This window comes from Trachurus trachurus, assembly GCF_905171665.1.
Source record: "Trachurus trachurus genome assembly, chromosome: 3".
Taxonomy (NCBI): Eukaryota; Metazoa; Chordata; class Actinopteri; order Carangiformes; family Carangidae; genus Trachurus; species Trachurus trachurus.
Window position 1 is genome coordinate 31,210,663 of NC_139893.1, and position 19,948 is coordinate 31,230,610.

Sequence of the window (19,948 nt, forward strand, 5' to 3'; positions counted from 1 at the left end):
GGCTGAGGTGCAGACAAAGGTGGGCCTGCCTGTGCTGAGGTCCCCGAGGACTGAGGAATATGCAAAGCCCTGCACCTCTACACCGAGGCTGAATTTGAATGGCTTAAACCAGGCTGCACCATAAGGAGGCAACATTCAGCTCCGCTGGCCACTTGGCTTTACATAGAAAGGTTTGAAAATGTAAATGTATGACAGTGACTGGGAAGTCAGGGTTTTAAGAATGTAAATGGGAGTTTGTGTAGTATCACTGTTGAGAAAGAGGAAGACTAATTAAGAGCCGTGAATGAATAACTGTAAAACTTTGTTAGAAATTTCCCCTCATGCACCCAGGGGAGGGGAAGGAGAGTTTAAAAAAAAAAAAAAAAAAAAAAAACAGAGCGAGAGAGTTGAGTTCATTGCCTGTGACAGACAGTGTCAATCAAACTGCTGTGTGGAAAGCCTCACCGCCCAGGTCTTTGAGAGTGCATTGACTCTCTGTTCATCTTCACTGCACAGTTCTGAGTGAGCACTGCACGGGACCTGAGCTGCATTCAAAATAACCATTTGGCCTTTTCCTCTGTCTTACTCTGCAGACCCCACGATCCACAAGAACAATTACTTTGTTGTGAGCCTCATTTTAAATTTTTTCCATCGTCTAGAAACTCTTTTGCTTGCCGGTTAGCTGCAGTAATTAAAGTTATCAACATCAATATGGTGAGATGCTCTGTTAGCGCTAACAGTCCTGGGAATCTTAAAGATACCTCCAGAAGTTTGCTTTTGGTTATAAAAGAGTCTCATATAAATGTGAATGAATTACAATTACATTACATTGTTAATGTGTACATTTTTTATAAATATATTGTTTTGTCTTTATAGTTATTATTTTGATATTATTATTTTGTGGTCAACTCACCCAGCATTTCCTGATTTCCCGGACGCTGCTGGATCGCTAGTTGGCATCGTTTATGGTCGGAGCTACGACGGTATCTGATCGTCTTCGAACCTCCGACTTTCATTCTTGATTAATGAAAACATTCTTGGCAAATGCTTTCGCTTTCGTATGTCTTGCGCCGGTCCAAGAATTTCACCTTGAGCGCAGAGGCTCATGGGAAATGTAGTGTGAAAACACTTCCGCTTCCTGAAAGTCCTCCTAGTCACTTTAATAGGTAAGAGTAAAGTACTGGCAGAAGTTAAAATTGTTAGAAAACAATCTAAATAGTACAAAATACTGCTCCAAGATGGGGGCAGCCTGTTAGAGTTGCTCTTGCACATTTTTCTCTTTATATTACTTAAATTGGGTCAGCTTCTTTTCAGCAGTCTCACTTTTTTTTGCTATATTGAAATTATTATGTCTGATTATATATTATATCATTATCAATCATCTAAAAGTATTGATATAGACATTTTACTTTTTCCTTTCCTTGTACTACATTGTCTTTTCTTATTTTCTTCTATTTTGTCATTTATCTTATCTTAGTGTGGATGATGAGGACGTAGTGTGACCCCGCCACAGAGCAAAAGAGGGTTGGCGTGGATGAATTAGTCAACAAAACAAACTATAATACAGCAGACTGCAAGATACAAACACAACCCGTCTCTTCAAACCATGACAACAACATCCCAGACCGTAATGATGTGGTTTATTATTGTTATCATGATGACAAATGTCCCTCTAACTTTAATACTGCCTATGTCTGCCTAAACCTAACACAGATTCACCATTTCTCCAACAGGATATTAGAAGGCACAGAAGATTCAGTGAGGACGAGTTTGTATTATGATGATTGTACAGTCTGAATCTGCAAGATGACCACCAAGTAAAGCCGTAACATAAAAGGTTCAGTTTTCAAAAATGCAGGAGTATCAGTACATTAAAGCTTTGTTCGCATATAGCAGTACTCGGTAACTTAGTAAACGTACTTAGTAACTTCCCACCTCTGATCTGTTTGGATTAATCAGTGAGCTCATCCTGTTGTGTCAATCACTGTCACATGGAGTCTTTCTGCAGTCAGGAAGCTGCTGACAGGAGCCACAACGGTGCTAACTATGGCCTTTAGAGGCGCAGGCTAATGGTTGGCCTGCAAGCACAACATCGCCGTTTCAGCAACTGTCTCTTTCATGTTGTCAACAGGAAGGAAGACAACAGACAGAGGACAGCACTTCTGTGTCCTGCCACTGCTCGACGTGACCAACTGTCACTATCAAATGTTACTATTACACACTATATGTGCTTATATATCAGCAGTAAGAACAATATGAACAGAAGAATCAGCAAATAAAGGCCTAGCACTGCCAACAAATATCTAGCATCTAATTTAAGATCATTGATTAATGAATGCCATGTGCCAACAATGGTCAGTATGGAAATGTTGACTGTCCATTCAATGTTTGTAAGTGTGAAAAGGATGAGAGACAGACTTTTTTTCCTCTTTTTTTTCAAAGAAGTGTGGAGACTTTTTGGAGGGAGGAAGGTTCGAGGGGTAGTGCTCAAATCCCCGGAAAATTCAAAGTGAGAGAGTGGAGGGGGTGGATCTGCCAGAGGAGGAGGGTGGGATGGGAGGTGGAGGGTGATGTATGGAAGCGTAAGAGTAAGAGTTTATTCACTGGCGTCTGAGGGAGCCTTTCAGGGCCACTGAGTGACTGTCTATAGCGGGGCAATCAACCATAGGACTAGGAGGCTTTATCTCTAAAATACAACCCCACCTCCACCACCCCGCTCCACCCTTCAAACGCACACACGCACGCACACACACACACCCTCGCTCACACACTCGCTCACACACACTCTCTCTCTCTCTCTCTGGTACCTGAGAGAGCCTCTCATGTGCGACTAAGGGTGCCATTGAGGGAGACAGGAGAGAGAATGGCCCCTGAGGGACAAACAATCCTGAGGAGTCTATCATTCTGTGTGGTGTTGTCTTAGGGCCTGAATAGATCCACTGTGACCTGCCCACCACCACCACCACCACCACCACCACCACCACCACCACCACCACCCCCCTCCCCCTCCTCCAACTACCCCTCCTATCTGCTGCCAACCACCACCCAGCATCCTAAACTGTGCCGACACAAAGTGCCTTATCGTCAACCTCACTTTCACAAACAGGAGACTCTATCTGCCAGCCAGGGTTCAGATTTATAGGATATAAAAAAAGTCACTATTATGTATATTTAATCAAACAGTGGATTAAGATTTCCTGCAACATTTACAAAGTCTACGAAGGCTTACTAATGCACTAATATATGCAGTTTTGTACAAACAGGAAGTGATGCAAAGATGCGGGCTGAGAGTGGCCAATCAGTGTGTGACTTTGAAACGTAGTGGTCGATTTTGAATTTAAAAACAATCACAAGTAAAAATTTTGAAAATTAGAAAAATGTATTGTGTCTTTTGGTTCCTTGCTTTGTTTTCTAAGATATCACTGGAGCTCTCCCACTCTGTCTCTATCTAAACTAGTTGTAAGTAGTTGCTCTATTTGAAACATAGAATCAAACCCATCTACTGTATCTCAGTTCAACTTTCTAAATCACTCCAACAAAATTAGAAGGCATTCACTGCATTTGATTTATAACTTCATGTATGTCAGTTTCCACTGATGTTGGAAAGTTGAAACAGTTTGTACAAGGAAAAAATAAATAGCCATTAAACTGAGAGATAGCATGATTTATTTCCCCTAAAAAGCAGTCAATTCTAAACACCTAAGAATCCTGCACTAGAAAACACTTCAACTTTCAGAGACACAAATATCTGATATAATCACATATGATCAAAAAAAAAGTATACAAAGATGCTCCATCTTTGCATTCTTCAATGTTGCCAACATAGAAGGAACAGACTTCAGGCTCCTTATTTACAAACATTTTTTTGGCACCATGTAATAGTAAAAATAAAAGCAATATTGACCCTGTCAATTCATTTTTAAAGTTTATAAGTTCTTATGAAAGAGGACATTCAGATTGAAAATTAACATTGAAAGGTATTTTCTTTGGGTTTTCTACGCAGGGGCCTGCAAAAAACTCATAGGTCCCAATTATAATCAAGTGAGAGTGTTCAGCTTTATGCTTGCGACACTTCATCAAAAGCTGAGATCTGCAAAACTCGACCTATGGGATGGGAAATAATTATAATGGTTGTTGTGGGTTTAGCATTTGGCAAATATTGCGTTTAAATTAGGGTAAAGTCCAGTGTTCAAAGTTAAAACAGGAAGTAGTGTGCAAAATCAAGAAGGTGTGGTGATTGAAGTTGATTATTATTTTAAGTCTCTTAAGTTAATTACAAAAAAGAAATGTATATCAATAATGAATATACACTCAGAAATTTTCAACCAATAATCTGTCAAAACAATTATAATTACAATTCTCACGGGATTTCGAGGTCTGTCACCTAGAAATGTCTTTTTTTATTGTTAATTTGATTGTTCTCCTCTTCTGTTTAACTCTTGTTATGCTGTCATATATGTGTAACTGTACTGTTACTATTGTACTGAAATGTGAGCTGGAATGACTGAATTGTTTGTTATTGTTGCAACTTTCAATAAAGTTGAGAAAAAAATAGAGTGTCTGTGTGTACCTGCGTTTTTCCCCTGATCTTAACCAAACAGCTTTAACTGCATTTATTTCATCAGACCACTCAAACCAGACCTAGTTATTTTTGAAGGCACCGATGGGACAATCGTTTTTATTTTGTGGCTGTCAATACAGTAGACTCATTTTGTGAGAGGGCTTCATTTTGGACACGGTGCTGCTGCATTAGAGAGGCGTCATCGCAACTCTTGCAACTTCTTGCGTTAAACGGTCCGGTCTGACGGAGACCCCTCCGTCCAGCTCCACTGTGTGGGAAAGGCAGGGACGACCATGACTCATCCAAACATATGGTCCTCTGATTCTCTCTGCCTGATCTGTCTGCAGCATCTGTTGCCAAGCGCACCACACAGACAGACACTGTGACCAACAGTATTGTGTAGATGTGTGTGTTAGTGTAAGTGACACAAGAGGAGGGGGGGGGGGCACACATGGGGTTGGGTGCAGGGGTATACGGGGAGGGCATGGGGCTGGTGGCTGATGAGGTAAGGTGGGGGGTACGAGGGCACCAGAAGGGCGTAAAGAGAAAGGCAGAGAATACAGTCATTACCCACCCAGGGCTATTCCTCTCTGGCCCATTAGCTGCTGGCGGCCGTGACCAATTGGGTTTTGTCGCTCCAAGCAGGGTCATCCAGTGGTGGTCTGGGCCTTTTCTATAATGGACGCTCACTCAGCCGTCCTCACACAAAACTTTTAAGAGGGAAAGAAATTCTCTCCCTGACTCTCTCTCCTCTCCCTCTCGCTTTAAAAAGAGTCAGTCAGGCAAGAAAGAGAAAGAGTGAAAAGTGATCATGAAAGGAGATTTGTTGCGATGTGAGGCGCGCAAGGGAAGTGATCGTTTAGCCACACGTGGGGTGAAGGGACTCCATGGCGGTGGGTCTTGTTAACCCTCTTGACTCGTATGCCAGAAACCAAATCAAATTGTTCCGTGCCTCAAAGTCTGGGGACGTGGCGTTTTTTCCTTGTGGGAAAAGCTCACGACTTCACAACTGGCGGCGTGTGTAATTTTCAAAGTGGCAAGGAGGAATCTGAATAGGCCACAGCAGATTATCCAGTGTGTATGAACACTGATCCTTGAACTCGGGACGGTTAAAACGCAGCCGCCGCCACCGCCGCCGCCGAAACAGGAAAGATGTTTCTGTGCGCATTTCCAGTTTGATTTCGTGTGGTGGGCTCAACAGAAAACAGGTGTGAGAGAGCTGACAAAGGCTGGAGGTTAATCTTAAGAGACGCTGAGAAGTATTCATTTCATTTATCCGACTCCCTGAATGAAATGAACCTCTCTCTTTCATGTTGATTTTCCACCACTGAATCAGTATCTTGAATCTTGCGAAGCGCACCGAAAAAAACCAAAGAATGTGACAGTACTTCTCTAGCGGCCGCTTCATGGTCAAGGGAAAATGCGAAATCACCCAGGTACGATTAAAACGCAACGTTATCAAATGCAAATTTTTGGAGATTTGCTTTGAGATTTGTATGCAAATAATTGTGTGCACATAAATGCATATTCCATCCAGTATTGGTTGTGTGTCTCTGTCTGTGTGTGGGTGTGTTTTTTTGTCCAGTCCAAAGCTGAATAAAAGGCCAGTTAGCCACCTAGCGGGCTACTAATTCTCCATGTCAAATACAATGGCTGCAATTATATGGTAATCAGTGTTGGTGGCTCATACCTTTCTGCTGCTTTCTGTGAGTGTGTGTCTGGCCAAGCTGCTCCTCAGGGAGACGGTTAGTCACGGCTTATTATTGACCCATTAGACACCCGTCCCACTGCCAGAAAGAAACCAGTCGGCTCACAGGCCGCGCTGCATTCACTCCACAACAATAACGAAGGGGGAGACTGAAAATCAAGTTAATCATTTTGTTATCTATAGACCAAATGAATCAACTCACCAAACTGCCATTCAGATTGTTATCTTTAAAAAAAGGGCCGAACCAGTGCTCTAGCTTTTGCATACATCACATCCTAAATGGCCACTTCTCGAACCCCGTTAGCGTGTTTTGGAGAAAAAAAAAAAAATCGTGCAAGCGGTCATCAGACGTCAGAGAACCGTGAAAAGAAACTGTGAAAGTCAACGTTTAGTCTGTAAAAATATAAAATAAAAATGAAATTATTGTTAAAACAGTGCAGACTTTCCACATTAATATACACTTGAACTCCACTGTGACTTTACTTGTTCCTTTGTGACTAAAGCATGTTTTTGGAGTTGCCTCATTTATGTCCACACAAATAAAACCAGTAAAAACCAGTGGCACCTTCAACTGTGTAAAACAAAATATCTAAAAATGTAAAACTCTGTAGCCGGATGAAGCAGTTAAAGTGACACACTCATCCTCCACCAGATTTTCCAACTTCTATTTTTTATTTTAGAGTCTAAATATACTTTTTCTTTGTCACTTTTCACACTTGTTTATCTACTGCAAATGAAAAAACAGATTATCGTCCGAAGCACACGCAAAACAACGCGACGCGCGGGCCTGTGAAGATATTCTCTTTCAAAAACGTGTCCCCTCTTTTGTCGCTTCTTCTCTCCGTCACATAATTGACAAAAGTGTTGTTTTGATATAATCCCCCAGATCTGTCAACTCTGAAGCTTGCCCTCTGCTCCACCCCCCACCACCACCCCATCATCCCTCTGCCCCCCCCCACCACCTCGCAACACACCCACACAGACCCCTCTGCCACCTCCTCTCCAGTCCCCACCCCTGCAAAGCAAAGCTCTCTTTGTTAACCTAATGTGCTTTTACCAGTTGCTTTCTGCCAGGGAGACATCTGCTGTGTGCAACCAGTCAATATTGTGAGGACAGTTCAAAGCGGCCAGTTCATTATCTGTGTCAGCTTAACAACCCGAAGGTAGCGGTCTAAGGGACACAAGGAGGAGGGGGAGGGAGGAGAGAGGAGGAGGAGGAGAGAGGAGGAGGAGGGAGGAGGGGGGGCACAATGTGTGAAGACACAATGGACTCCTCATTAACCAGTGATTTATCATGATGGGATGCCCAGTTTAACCTTTGCCCCCCCCCTCCTTGCGAGCGCGCACGCACACACACACACACACATGCACACATACATACACACACACACCTCTAGAAAAGGATCCTATTGTTGGAAGAAGTCGTGAGGACTGTGAAAGTGCAGTTGAAAGTGAAATGATATAGTTAAAAAGTCAAATGAAAAGTAAAAGTGAAAGAAATTCATCCGTAGCTGAAGTGTGTCCTTTTTGAGAGCGTGTGAGGACCGAGACGCTCTTCTTCTGTGCTTTTTGTATTGTTTTAATAGAGAAACTTGTAAAAAGAATAAAAATAAAGAAACGGGTATCTTCTCTTACATGGTTTTTGCCGGCATTGCCGAATAGGCTCCTCTTTTAGATTTTACACATCTGACTTTGAAAGACCTGAATGGGGAATTCTTCTCTCTTACGCCGACACGTGAGAACAGCCAGCGCCTCCAAGAAGCCAACTTTATTAAACATTGCAGACACCGTAAAAAATTAGCCCTTGCAGGCAGACACACCCTCCCTTTTCCTGAGTCAGGCTTTATGAAAGTCAAAGCTTTCGGTCATGATGATATCATACATGTCAGAAAGCCTCTAAAGATGCTCCATGCATGCATATGCAGGAAGATCATAGTGCATCCTCGGCCGCTCTTGCCCTCACAGAGAGGGAGCCTCCTCCTGCACATAAAGGCTGTATAATGAGCGTTTAATGTATGGCTTCTCAAAATGCAAGAGAAAAGGGAATATTCAACGTGGCCCATGTGGTGGGTTTTTGTAAAGCTGCTGCACCGAGGAACACACCCCTTTTCACTTTCTCCCTTTTCCGTCCTTTCCATGCACCCCCCCCCCCCCTCTCTCCTCCTCTCCCCCCTTCTCCATCCCTCCCTCCCTCCCTCCCTTTCTGAATCCATTTGCTTAAATCAATCTCACAGGAGGCGGTCGTGGATAATGTACCAGCCAGGGTTTGTAAACCGTTTTGTTAACAATGCATTTTCCAAAAGAAAAGAAAAGAGGAGGAGAGAGATAAAGCGAGACAGAGAGAGGGAGAGAAGGAGAGAGGGAGAAAATGGGCAGAAGGGCGCTGAAAGAGGAACAGTTGGGTGGGTGTGGTGCGGCGGCACTGTTTGGGACAGGCCCTGTCGACTGGTGACACCCCTGTCCCATCTCCTCCTCCCTCGGCCAAAGCCCTGCATCCGCCCAATTCGGTCCAGTCCTCGCTTTAGTCACACCACCTGCCTTCACCATTCTTCACCACACACCCACCCATCCGCTGACAGGACCAACAGACGGCATAAACCCCTGTAACGCAGCCTCAACGCCCCTCCCACACGCACACACGTACATGCTACACAAGTATACCCCGTTGGCAGGTCCCGGTGTTGCCTTTTAGAGGATTATAGTGATCAATAAGGAGCAATGAGAGACCATCATGGTCAATTTCTCAATCATGTCAATATTCTGCTCAGCGGTGATGGAGACACATGTGACTGCTCTGAACCGGTTCATGTATGAATCATACAGCAGATTTGTCTTTACCTTTCTCACCAAGCATCACTGAGCACGGCTATACTAATACTTATTACCGCTTATAAACTGCCAACAGATGTGACATCCTCTCTTGAAGATGAAAGCTACCAACCATGGCTGCAGCAGATCAGGATGGGTGAGCTGTGAAAGCCCTCAGAACAACTACCGCTGTATTGGCTGCATTCAGATGTACTGAACTCTTTTTCCATTAGATACTTTTTCATTAATATTTTTAATTATCTGTGATGGTTTTAATCTGTGTCTGATGGCTGTGAAACATCTTGATTTCTTTTGTGACCGAATGAATCAGTGAACGTGACTTCATGAATGGCTGAACTAAGGTAAGTAATAGCATCAAAAAATTTACAGCCATCAAAACAGTGTGTTGTTTGTTTTTCCTTTGCAGGGAAACAAAAATGTTCAGTAGAGTAGGATTAAATGTCAATTTAATAATGAAACCCAAATGAAATCAAATCAGCTCATAATTAGGTTTAAAGGCATAGTTTAACATTTTGGCAAATTGGCCCAACCTACTGTTAGTCATAGCAGTAGGTTCGTTACCTTTATTTGTCGGTGCAAGCTATTTTCAGAACGGCGGCGCAGAGCCGCAAGCTGCTCAGAGCTACGCTACGGAGGCTAATGGGATTTCTTGGTTTCTCTCATCAAGCTCATTAAATACACAATCCAACAACTCCAAAACGCTCTGGTGGACAAGTTGTGACCTGCACATTCACCACGATATAATGGAACGTTACAAGACGGAGTTGTTTCCGAGGCAAATGCAGAGACTATTTGCCAAAAAACTGCCCTTGACAGGAACGCGCATCAGCAGTTTTGCATGAATTTACCTCGGAAACAACTCCGTCTAGTGTCACATGGCACACACACACACACACACACACACCTCTAAATTGTACACTCTCATACAGTGTGTTTAATAGTTGGGAATAAAAAAATAATGTATATGTTTTCACTACAATACACGGTCATCAGTGTTAATTCACTTTACTCTCACTTCAGTGAGTCCATGAAACAAGATTGCAAAACATGTAACACTCTTTTTTTCTTTTTATTGCAAATGAAAAATCTGAAATATATAAGAAAGGGCTCAACGGCTTCTCTACAAGTTAGCAGTGACACATCCTATCAGCAGGGACCTGTTCCTCTATGTTCTGTGGGCAGAGCTGCTTTGCCTATCAAAGCCCCCTTTTAGCCTGAGGAAGCCTGGGCCAGTTTGACACTATATTCCCATGGGGCCCTCTCAGATCTCCACCAAAGCACCCATTACTGCATCATAAGCTCCAGAATCAGGCTACACTGGACAGGAATCCCCAGTGGAGTCCCGAGGATCGGGCTGATTTGCAACATAAGTCTCTCTGTGATTGCCCATTAGCCCCTGTCCCTACTGACAGCAGCTAGCAGGGTAGCATGTGTAGCTCTAACCAGCTACTGCACATTGCCATTGAAGGTTTGCTACCATTACTTGCCCTAATTGGCTGCGAGGGGTATTAGGAGAGGTCGTGGCTTCAGGGAATTGATAGTGACATCTGATCTGATGTCCACTTAAAATGAAGACTATGTTGAGTCATAGTGTGTTGACAGGGGAGAATTGCCCTGGGACACGGCTTAGGATCTGATGATTATAATACAAGATCCCTGCGTCAAGACCAATTTTACCTTAGCTTCATTTTCTTTGTTCTATAGTACGGTGAAAAATGTCACATTATGTTAGTTTATGTTCATTCTGAACTATCAAAGTGAGGTTGGCCTGAAAACAAAATCTGGACTCGTTCAATATGAAGCAACTTATTTCAACAGGAGCTCACCTGTCAGAATAGAGACACACATTCTGGCTCTGCTGAAACTACAGAAACAGCTGAATATTCGTGTGAGTCTAGCGTATAATGAAAATAATCTGAGCACTGCAAACACCCCAAATTATTATTTTTTATTTTAATATAAATAAAACACTTCACAACATGTGACATCTCATGATGACAGGCCGGTTTGGGATTTACCTCACAGTCTGTTAAAATATCTCTCTCTCTTGACATGTCATTTACTGTAGCTGTAGCTTTAGCTTGGTTGATTTTGCCGTCACTACAGCTGCATCACATTTCCCTCAGGAGGAGGAAGAAACTATTCTTTTGGAGTTCAAATTATGCCTTTTGATTATTTCCTGGCTACATGGATTAAATGAAAATCACAGTAACACATTTGTGATCTGTGTTTTTTTTTTTTTTTACTGAAGAGCCTGTGTTCTCACCTGTCCCAAATTTTCTGTATTGTCATTAAGACCCCCAATGATGCCAACCTGCGCTTCATTCACACTGAACCAAACAAAGCTGTTACACATTATCACTTGCTCTTGTAATTTGCACAAGTAAAATATCCTTTTATAGGGTGTTATAGGGTGTTTAGTGTTTTATTGTAGTGTGTTTTGCTGCTGTCTGTTTTACTGTGGCGTCAGAGCACCATGTGTATCCAATCCATTTCAATGGATTCTGGAGAAAATACACGAGGCGAAAACGTGAAAAACGTCATATTAATGAAGCTCTGCAGGAAATGTTATGTTGCTGTATTGTAGGATTTCCCTCCAGTTTGTTCTTCCTCAGTGTTGAAAACTAGGATAACACATTATAGTTATCATATGACTTGCACTATCGGAGCAGCCACAAACACCTGATTTATCTGTTAAAAACTCCACAGATCCACAACAGATCGAGTCAAAGACTCTCCAACCACCCACATCCAGACAGAACAGAGCCATGAATGAGCCAAGCTGCTCCCAGTTTGTCTGCATGTGGTCTGCAGATCAGAGAACGCAGACACCGAGTGTGGTCCATCAACAGCTCTTCCTAATCAACCCTGGAGACCCCGGCCTTTTAGCCGCCAGCCCTCAACATGTCTTGCTGTGTTTACACACGCTGATTAGTTTGGTAAGTGTACAGAATGTCCCAAGGAACGGTGATCTCTGAATCAATGTGCCCCTCGGTCCCATCCTTTATCTTCTCATCCCTCTGTCACAAAAGCCAGAGATCCTCTTGGAATCGGTGAGAGAAATTAGGGGATCAGAGTCGGCCCACTCCTGAACAAACACACTGAGCTAATGGACCGGCCGCTTTCTCCTCCCCTCAAATTATTAGCGGAGCGAGGGAATGTAGCCAGTCCAGTCATAATGTTAATGCTAAAGCTCGCTAATCCCTTATACACACACACCGGCCTCGCACTTGCCTTGATACACACACGGCTACTGGCTAATCACTCCACCACCCAGGCAGTGGGAGAAGATGGGAGAGCGCAGGAGCAAAGGAATGAGCCTGAAAGTGAACATTGTGCACATGGCGGGGTTCCCAGGGGCCTTGAACACAGTTGCAGGTTTGTGAGATGTGAGAAAAACGAGAATCATGAAGGAGAGGGTCCAGGACGAGGACGGGGTTTGACCTAACCGACCTGGGGTTTAATAAAAGGTTTCGAACTTTGGTTTTGTTTCGTGGTTGGATTTTCATCTCACCTGTTCTTTCTGGTTTTCGTGGAAAGACGCTGTCATGATATGTTACTTTCAAAAATGTCAAGCGAATCCCTGAATTTCACCACGTAATAGCTCGCACCTATAAGTCAGTCTCTGGGCTCTAAGTGGAGAATGTAATAGACACAGGAACTCAGGTAACTCAATACAAAGGCTTTCAAATCTTCTTCCTTCTCTCCATCAACACATCACTGTGGTTTTTAGGTTGGCAACAGCTGGCTAAAGCAGAATATGCTAATGCCAGTTCTTAGGAGGAGTACTTTGGGCTTATGAAGGATTAGCGCTTGTTAGCCAACCCTGGTTCCCTGCTGGGCGAGCACGCTAATACAGGTGTTAGTAAACTGGCATTAGACTCTAGCTAATTAGCTTCCATTCACCGAGTGATTGTCCAGCCAGCTCTGCCATTTGTAGTGGTGTTTGCTCATCGGCAGGGAGGTCTCTGTGCTGTGGTGGGTCCGTCATGATCCGACATGATCTCCCTTCTTCCTTCTTTCACGCTCCCCGTGGGCCACTGGGCAGCAGGGCCCGCTCAAGAGACAGACTCAACAAGAGCCAGAAGCCAAAACGGAGGGAACAGAGGAGAGCCAGAGTCTAGTGAGACAGTGTTTATGACGAAGCACATCAAGAAGATTAGAAGAGATTCTTCTCAGTTTTTCGCCTCCAGCTGACATTTCCAAAACATTCTTGTATCTATCTATCATGATAAATCTCAAAAGCAAACTTTCAGGCCCACAGACTCCCTCAGTACAGCCCATCACACAGTACGCAGATATTTTACTACTTGTTTTTGTAAAGTAATCATATAGGCATCACTGTTAACACACATCTGCACACCTGAACACACACTGTGAACTGTTACAGTAGGTAACAGCAGCTCAAAGATGAATCAGGAAGCTGCTTTATAAACCTGTGTTGTGTTTTTAGCAAAGTTGTCACATTGTGGATGAACTTGATGAGCAAATGAATTGTCCTTTAACAGATCTCTCTGTTTCTGTTGACTGAGCTTTGACTTGATTGAGTATCAGTGTGGCAGCCCAGCAATTAGCATTTGTAAGCAAAAGGCACTCATGACATGTGATAATATTTCCCTCCATCATTCAACAACTAAAACACAGTAAGATACTGTACATCCAGGCCAGACATGATAAAGAACATCAGAGATCACACTGATAAAACTAACCAGATGTATTTATATTTACAATATATATAATATCTGTTAAATAAAGATAATAAATTACACAAATGTTGTCAAATGTTAATTTTTATGATTAGACAAAACTCAAAACCTTGTTGACTTTTGAAATGTATAAAGTAATATAAAGTCAACAAGTTACAACCAGGCCGTCAGTTTATCACAACTTTTTACTTGATGGACGACCACTACAATGTAATGGACCAGGAGATTAGAGCTATTTTTCTTATATGAAACAAATGCACAAGCTATAATATCAAATACCATGGCAAGCTGGCACAATTCTAAGAAATAAATACAAAAATACACTGCATCTTACTTCAAAGGTTGCTACAGTAAATTGCCTTTAAATGTTTGATAATATTCTTCACCCTTTACTTTATCATGAGATCTTCTGCTTTTTGTCACCCAGACAAATAAAGGTTTTGTTCTAAGTTGATAGATGCAAAGGGGTAAACAGTGTTAGGTTGTGTGTGCCATTAACAACTGCTCCATGTTTGCATGTGTGCTGGACAAAATGATTGAACTGATTATGAATATAGGAGGTGGACAGGAATTGAAAGATGGGTATTACGTGCCCTGCACTATTGCTGGATGTGGGAAAAGGACTAAAGGTTAGTTGGTTGACATTCCCGAAGCCAATTCTGCTGGGGATGTCGGCAGTTCAAAGGAGTCATTAAGCTTCAACCGTCCTACCACAAAAGGGAGATTTAAGACAGCAAATAGATCTGATAGTGAAAACTCAAAGCCAAACACAAATATCTACTAAGAGGCTTTGGTGTATTATGCTGTTATTACCCCACAGAAGTCCATACGGATTTAACTGTCTCAAGTTCTCCTGGGAAAGTCTCATCATAACTTGTCTTCATCGACTGTCTTTTTCATGTTCCACATTGAGACACTGATAAGTAAAAACCAGATAACAACGATGAATACTGAGCTTTCATGAGATAAAATATAAAACTTTGCAATGAGATAACACGAACTATTAGTATACATTTGAAAGTTGTCTAACAAGGCCGAAGGGAATTCTGATTCATGTTAACACAACTTTCAGCCTCAATTGTCAACTCTTACGAAGCCATGTTGATAGAAAAAAATGAAAAGACTCAGGCCAATATACATCGATTTTGATGAGGGTTTGCAGTTTAGTATTAAAACTATGGCAGACAGACAGATATCTGATAGGTAACAACCTGTTTGTAAGTCCGTGAAGCGTGAGTTTAGTTTAAGACCTGTTGGTCGAAGTACCTGAGGATGCCATGGCTGCCTTATCTGCCTTGATTTCAATTAAACTGGTCACATGTTCTTGTCCTTCATTTTCTGTTCACAACCTAGTGAATGTTTATATGTTTAATGTGTATAATATCGTATAAACAGGTACATCTTTAGACTCTCTCCTCGAAGACATTCACAATGTGAAGTTGGCGTAAATGTCAGAATTGCACAGTTTTGTGAAGTCACAGAAAACATTCGACACAGACCTCAGTAATCTGTAATTGGAAAGCTAATTTTAAACATATCCAACAAGCAGTTTAGACAGTGCATAGACCTGGCTCCCACTCAGCAACTCATGAAGCACTAATTCATTCAAGGTCACCGGGGTATACTCTTGGCACACTGATGCAGAAAGTGTAATTTAGGCTTCAGATAGCCAAACTAATTTAAGAAATCCAGAAGCCCAGAGGCTTTTTTCACTTACCTCGAGATAATGTCGACTTCCAGTCTTAAAACTTTGCACAGTCAGTGTAGTTGCAGATAACATATGGAGGCTTGGAATCCTAGAAAAAAATATATTTAAAAAATTAGTGCCTGATAAACACCTCAAATGCAGATAATAAAGTTTTAATTTTATTGATCACTGAAGTCATGACAAACATAATAATTATCCACTTAAAGTCACAAACTTCTTTCATGACCCTCTTATTTTTGGCATTAAAACTGTATAAGGCTAGGCTTTATACTAGAGTTTGTGTTTTTTGAATAGGCACATGTTTTTAATATGTTGTCATATGGTATTTAAAGGTAAAGATAAGCTAACACATTTAAGGCGGAGCATTTAGCAGCAGGTTGGCCAGATGTGCAAGTCCCGTCTTATCTCCATCTGCCAGGTCCCCCAGACTCCTTCAGGACCCGCTATTGAAAAACAGTGATAATCTGTTTGCTCCTTTAATGAGCATATTGTTCCTCAGAGGAGGAAAAAGCAGGTCTCATTGCTGCTTAGCTGCTGCAGGAAAGCTCCTCTGAGCACAAATGACACTCTGCTCTGTTGCAGACACATTGTTGAAGTCTGAGCCTGCGACAAAGCCCGGCCAGAGGAAGACTCTGAACCTCTGTGCGACTGTGGAGTGACTTTATTGTACTGCTTTCTTCAGATGATCAGAGGGTTTTGGCTGCTTGGTATGGCCATTTGAACCCATAACACTTCTGATTTTCCCTCTGAATTCATGAGCTCAATTTAAATTGCATCCACAGTGGCCTTACCGTTTTTGTTTAATATAAAAAGAAGAAGAAAGCAGAGTTTGTTTTTTGAATGAATATAACGTGGGGAAATCTGCGTAGAAGAAAAGGAAACTAACATTGGGTGCAAATCTAATGATTAAAAAAATCTTTAAAAGTTTTGTCAATGCTTATTTAGAGCAGCTATGATTAATTTGAAAGAGCTTAATTTTTTTTAACAGCATTCATTTAAAGACATTTTGAAATCATGTGTTTGCAGTCTCTGCACCTTATGAAAATGATTTTTTTTAATGAAAATCTGTAAATAATATAATATAATATTATTGGTGAATATGTGTTTAACATATTGAAAACCAAACCACTGTGATAATAATCTTACAGCGACAAAATCTATATTCTGTTCTGTGAATAAAAATAAATCAAGAGCAAGAATGTTATGTTTCTTTATACTCATAAAAATGATCTGTAACAAATTGACTTTATGCACACTGAAAAATTCATGGATCTCTTATCATTTGGACGATAAAACACATTGGAGATTAATTACCATTGACATGTATGACAACAAATGGATATCTGAGCGGAGGGTCAGAGGAAAGCAAAAGGCATCATCTTGACTATTGTTCACACCAGCTGCATCGCTAGACACAGCAACAAATTATGGCAACAGTCAGCTCTAATGATGTACGATTCTCTTGTGACACACACACAAGCACAGGCACATCATAGGTAGCATCGAACCCTGCATCTTGATCAGACAGTGCCTCCCTAATTGAGCTAATCCCCACTTCAGGATCAGTGCCGTCCCCTGAGGTCTGACCCTCCACCCTGCCTGTCTCCTGCTCTCACTGTCTCTCAGTTCTCAGCTTAAACCTCCCGTCCCCTCTGTGGCTCATGTGGACTGTAAAGCTGTTTATTGGGAGACAATGGGCAGCAGATTGTGCTGTCAGGCTCCATTAATTACCATCATTAGCATCACACTTGATAGTCTGTGGGATCGGGGTCCTAAACCTTAAGCTCTGTTTGTGTAGAGATTGTGTGTCTGTCTGCATGTGACATGTGTATTTTGTAGGCATACATGTGTACACTTCATTCAAGAATATGCAACCAGTCCCATTCATAACTTCCACTTTAACATAATCTGTCATATGAGACATTTTTTATTTGAATTTCAGCATTTGCTTTAAGATTCAACATAATATGAGGCAAAATATATAAACATTTTTCCATGTACAAATTAATTGAAAAACCTGCATAAAGTGTCTTAGTATGGTGTTAGGCCACTTCAAGCCACCAACACTGAACTTTATACTGGAGGGATGCAAACTGTTCTTCAAAATTACACTCCCTCATTTGGTGTTTTGATCATGATGGTGGAGAGCGCTGTCTGATATGTCAATCATATGCCAATCATGTGCCCGGTGTCATCCTGTTACTACAGTTTTTCCTTCAATTTGTCCTTCATCTGTAGATCAAAGCTAAAAATAAATCAAAAGCAATACCGTTTGATCAGTGGTGACTCTTGAAGCCACCAGAGGGGGTCATCAAACATCATCAACACTTTGAACTGTCTGAAAATGGGGATAAGTGCATGGACTTAAAATCAGTTTTTTATGGCAATCTGAAGACAGATATTTGATCTTTTCCTGGACAAATATATTTTCCTCCACACACTTTTATTCTCCTGGATAGTTTTTGTAAATGCTGCTTTATTAATAATAATTTTGTTGAACAAACGCATAAAATTTCCTGCAACAAACTCTCAAGATCAACATACTCGGTACCACACCATGACAACCATCTCAAAGCACTTCACCTAAGTGTGGAAATCTTTTCACCAAGTACCAAAAAAAACCTAAGTCCTGTTTTGGATTCCAACTATGTGTATCTCAACATTGACAACCTCAATCATCTTAGAGGCATAAATAAATAACTGAAATAAAACGTCCTATTATACCGGTGATTTTAGACAGAATCTCCAATGAGCCACAAACTGTCCGTAATTTGTAGCAAATCTCATAATACATATGATTATTAATGTCATTAATCAGTTTTGATCCCTCTATTCTTCACCTGCACCTGTAGTCAAATCAGTTTTTGCGAGTACAGGTGGGAAAACATTGATATTGATATTGATAAGAACTTCAAATAACAACATCAATGCATTATTGACACACACATTATAGCAATAGGTCCCATGTGTATAATAATTTCCTATCCACTGCTCTTACAGCTCCTCCAGTCTGCTAATTGGATTTCAGGTGAAGTGTAGAGGAACAGCGGTGACAGACACCAAACTTATGCGAGGTTGAGGAAATACAGGATGGGCTGTGACTGAAGTATAAAGAAAGTGAACAAGCCAGTCAAAGCCAACTCTTTATGATCCATATGTCCTTTAGTGCAAGGTAATCAATGGTCAAACGCAATTGACCACTGACCACCATTGGTATTTCCATCTCCAGCAGCGGAGCTCTAAAAGGAAATTGAACCACGTTTCTGCCACGCACCCACTGAGGCATAAGCCTTCTTACTCCAACTTCCTGTCTAATCAATGTGAGAGACAATGACTCAACAGGTGCGACAGACAGGAGCCCAGCGGCAGCCTTCCTCCCCACCGCCAGGCCCAATTAGCACCCGCGGCTAAGGAACAAAGAGGCGACATTTCATTTCAGCAGAGTGCCAGTTTAAGGCCTCTTCTCTCAACCTCAGCCTCTTTTCTTTCTGTCTTTTACTGCTGACATCTTTAAAGGATCATCCCTGGCTCCATCATATTCTATTAGATTGGATCGATGCCTTGTGTTGGAAGTGGCAGGGGTGTTAAAAACATGGGGCGTTGATGAATTCATTGCATGTGACTGGACTTGCTTTCATTGTGTGGAGGTTTTGACTAATGAAAACCCCTGAAGGTCTGACAAAAGGCAAAGATATTTTTTCAGGATCTGGTTCGCACTCTAGGTTCAAGATGGATTTTCTGACCAAATTACACAGCGAAGCTGCCATCCTGGACAACTTTTAAAATGATCTGGAAAGGAAATGTCCAGATTTTAAAAATAGTTAAATTATTGTCATTACTGGTTTGTACAATGTAAATACAAGAAAAACAAACAGCCTTTCTTTTCCTCCTCATGACTGCAGGACCCTGTTTTCTGTAATAAGAGTACTGTCTGATGTTAAATGGTACAGGTACATCATCTTAGCTTTGTTGTTGATATGAGCATCCACACACTCACACACACACACCTTTTTTAACTGTCTAGAACAGTGGTTTCCAGCTTTATGTAAATTTGTATTTAACATTGTGTTGTTATATCAACATTACATGATTTAACTTTGTCCACATAAGCTAGTAATTGCTAATGACTCAATTTCAGTGTAGGCCACAATATAAATTACACCACATGAATGGGGCATAAACTGGTGTAATAGAACGTCTCTGGTATTATCAAGAAATCAAGGAAAACAGACTGTTGTTGCTGTTATGTTTCCTGATCTCATTTCCTCGTTAAAGTCACCAACCCCAAGATGTTGTGATACAGGCTAGACCAGAGGAGGTGGTTGCACTTGACCATGCTTAGTTCTGGCATAGGCTGAAAAACTCTCCTTAGACATTGAACAATAGAGATAGGCCTAATATCATAGAGAGGATTACAGCAAGACTTGTACAGACAGAAATGTAGAGACTGGCACTAC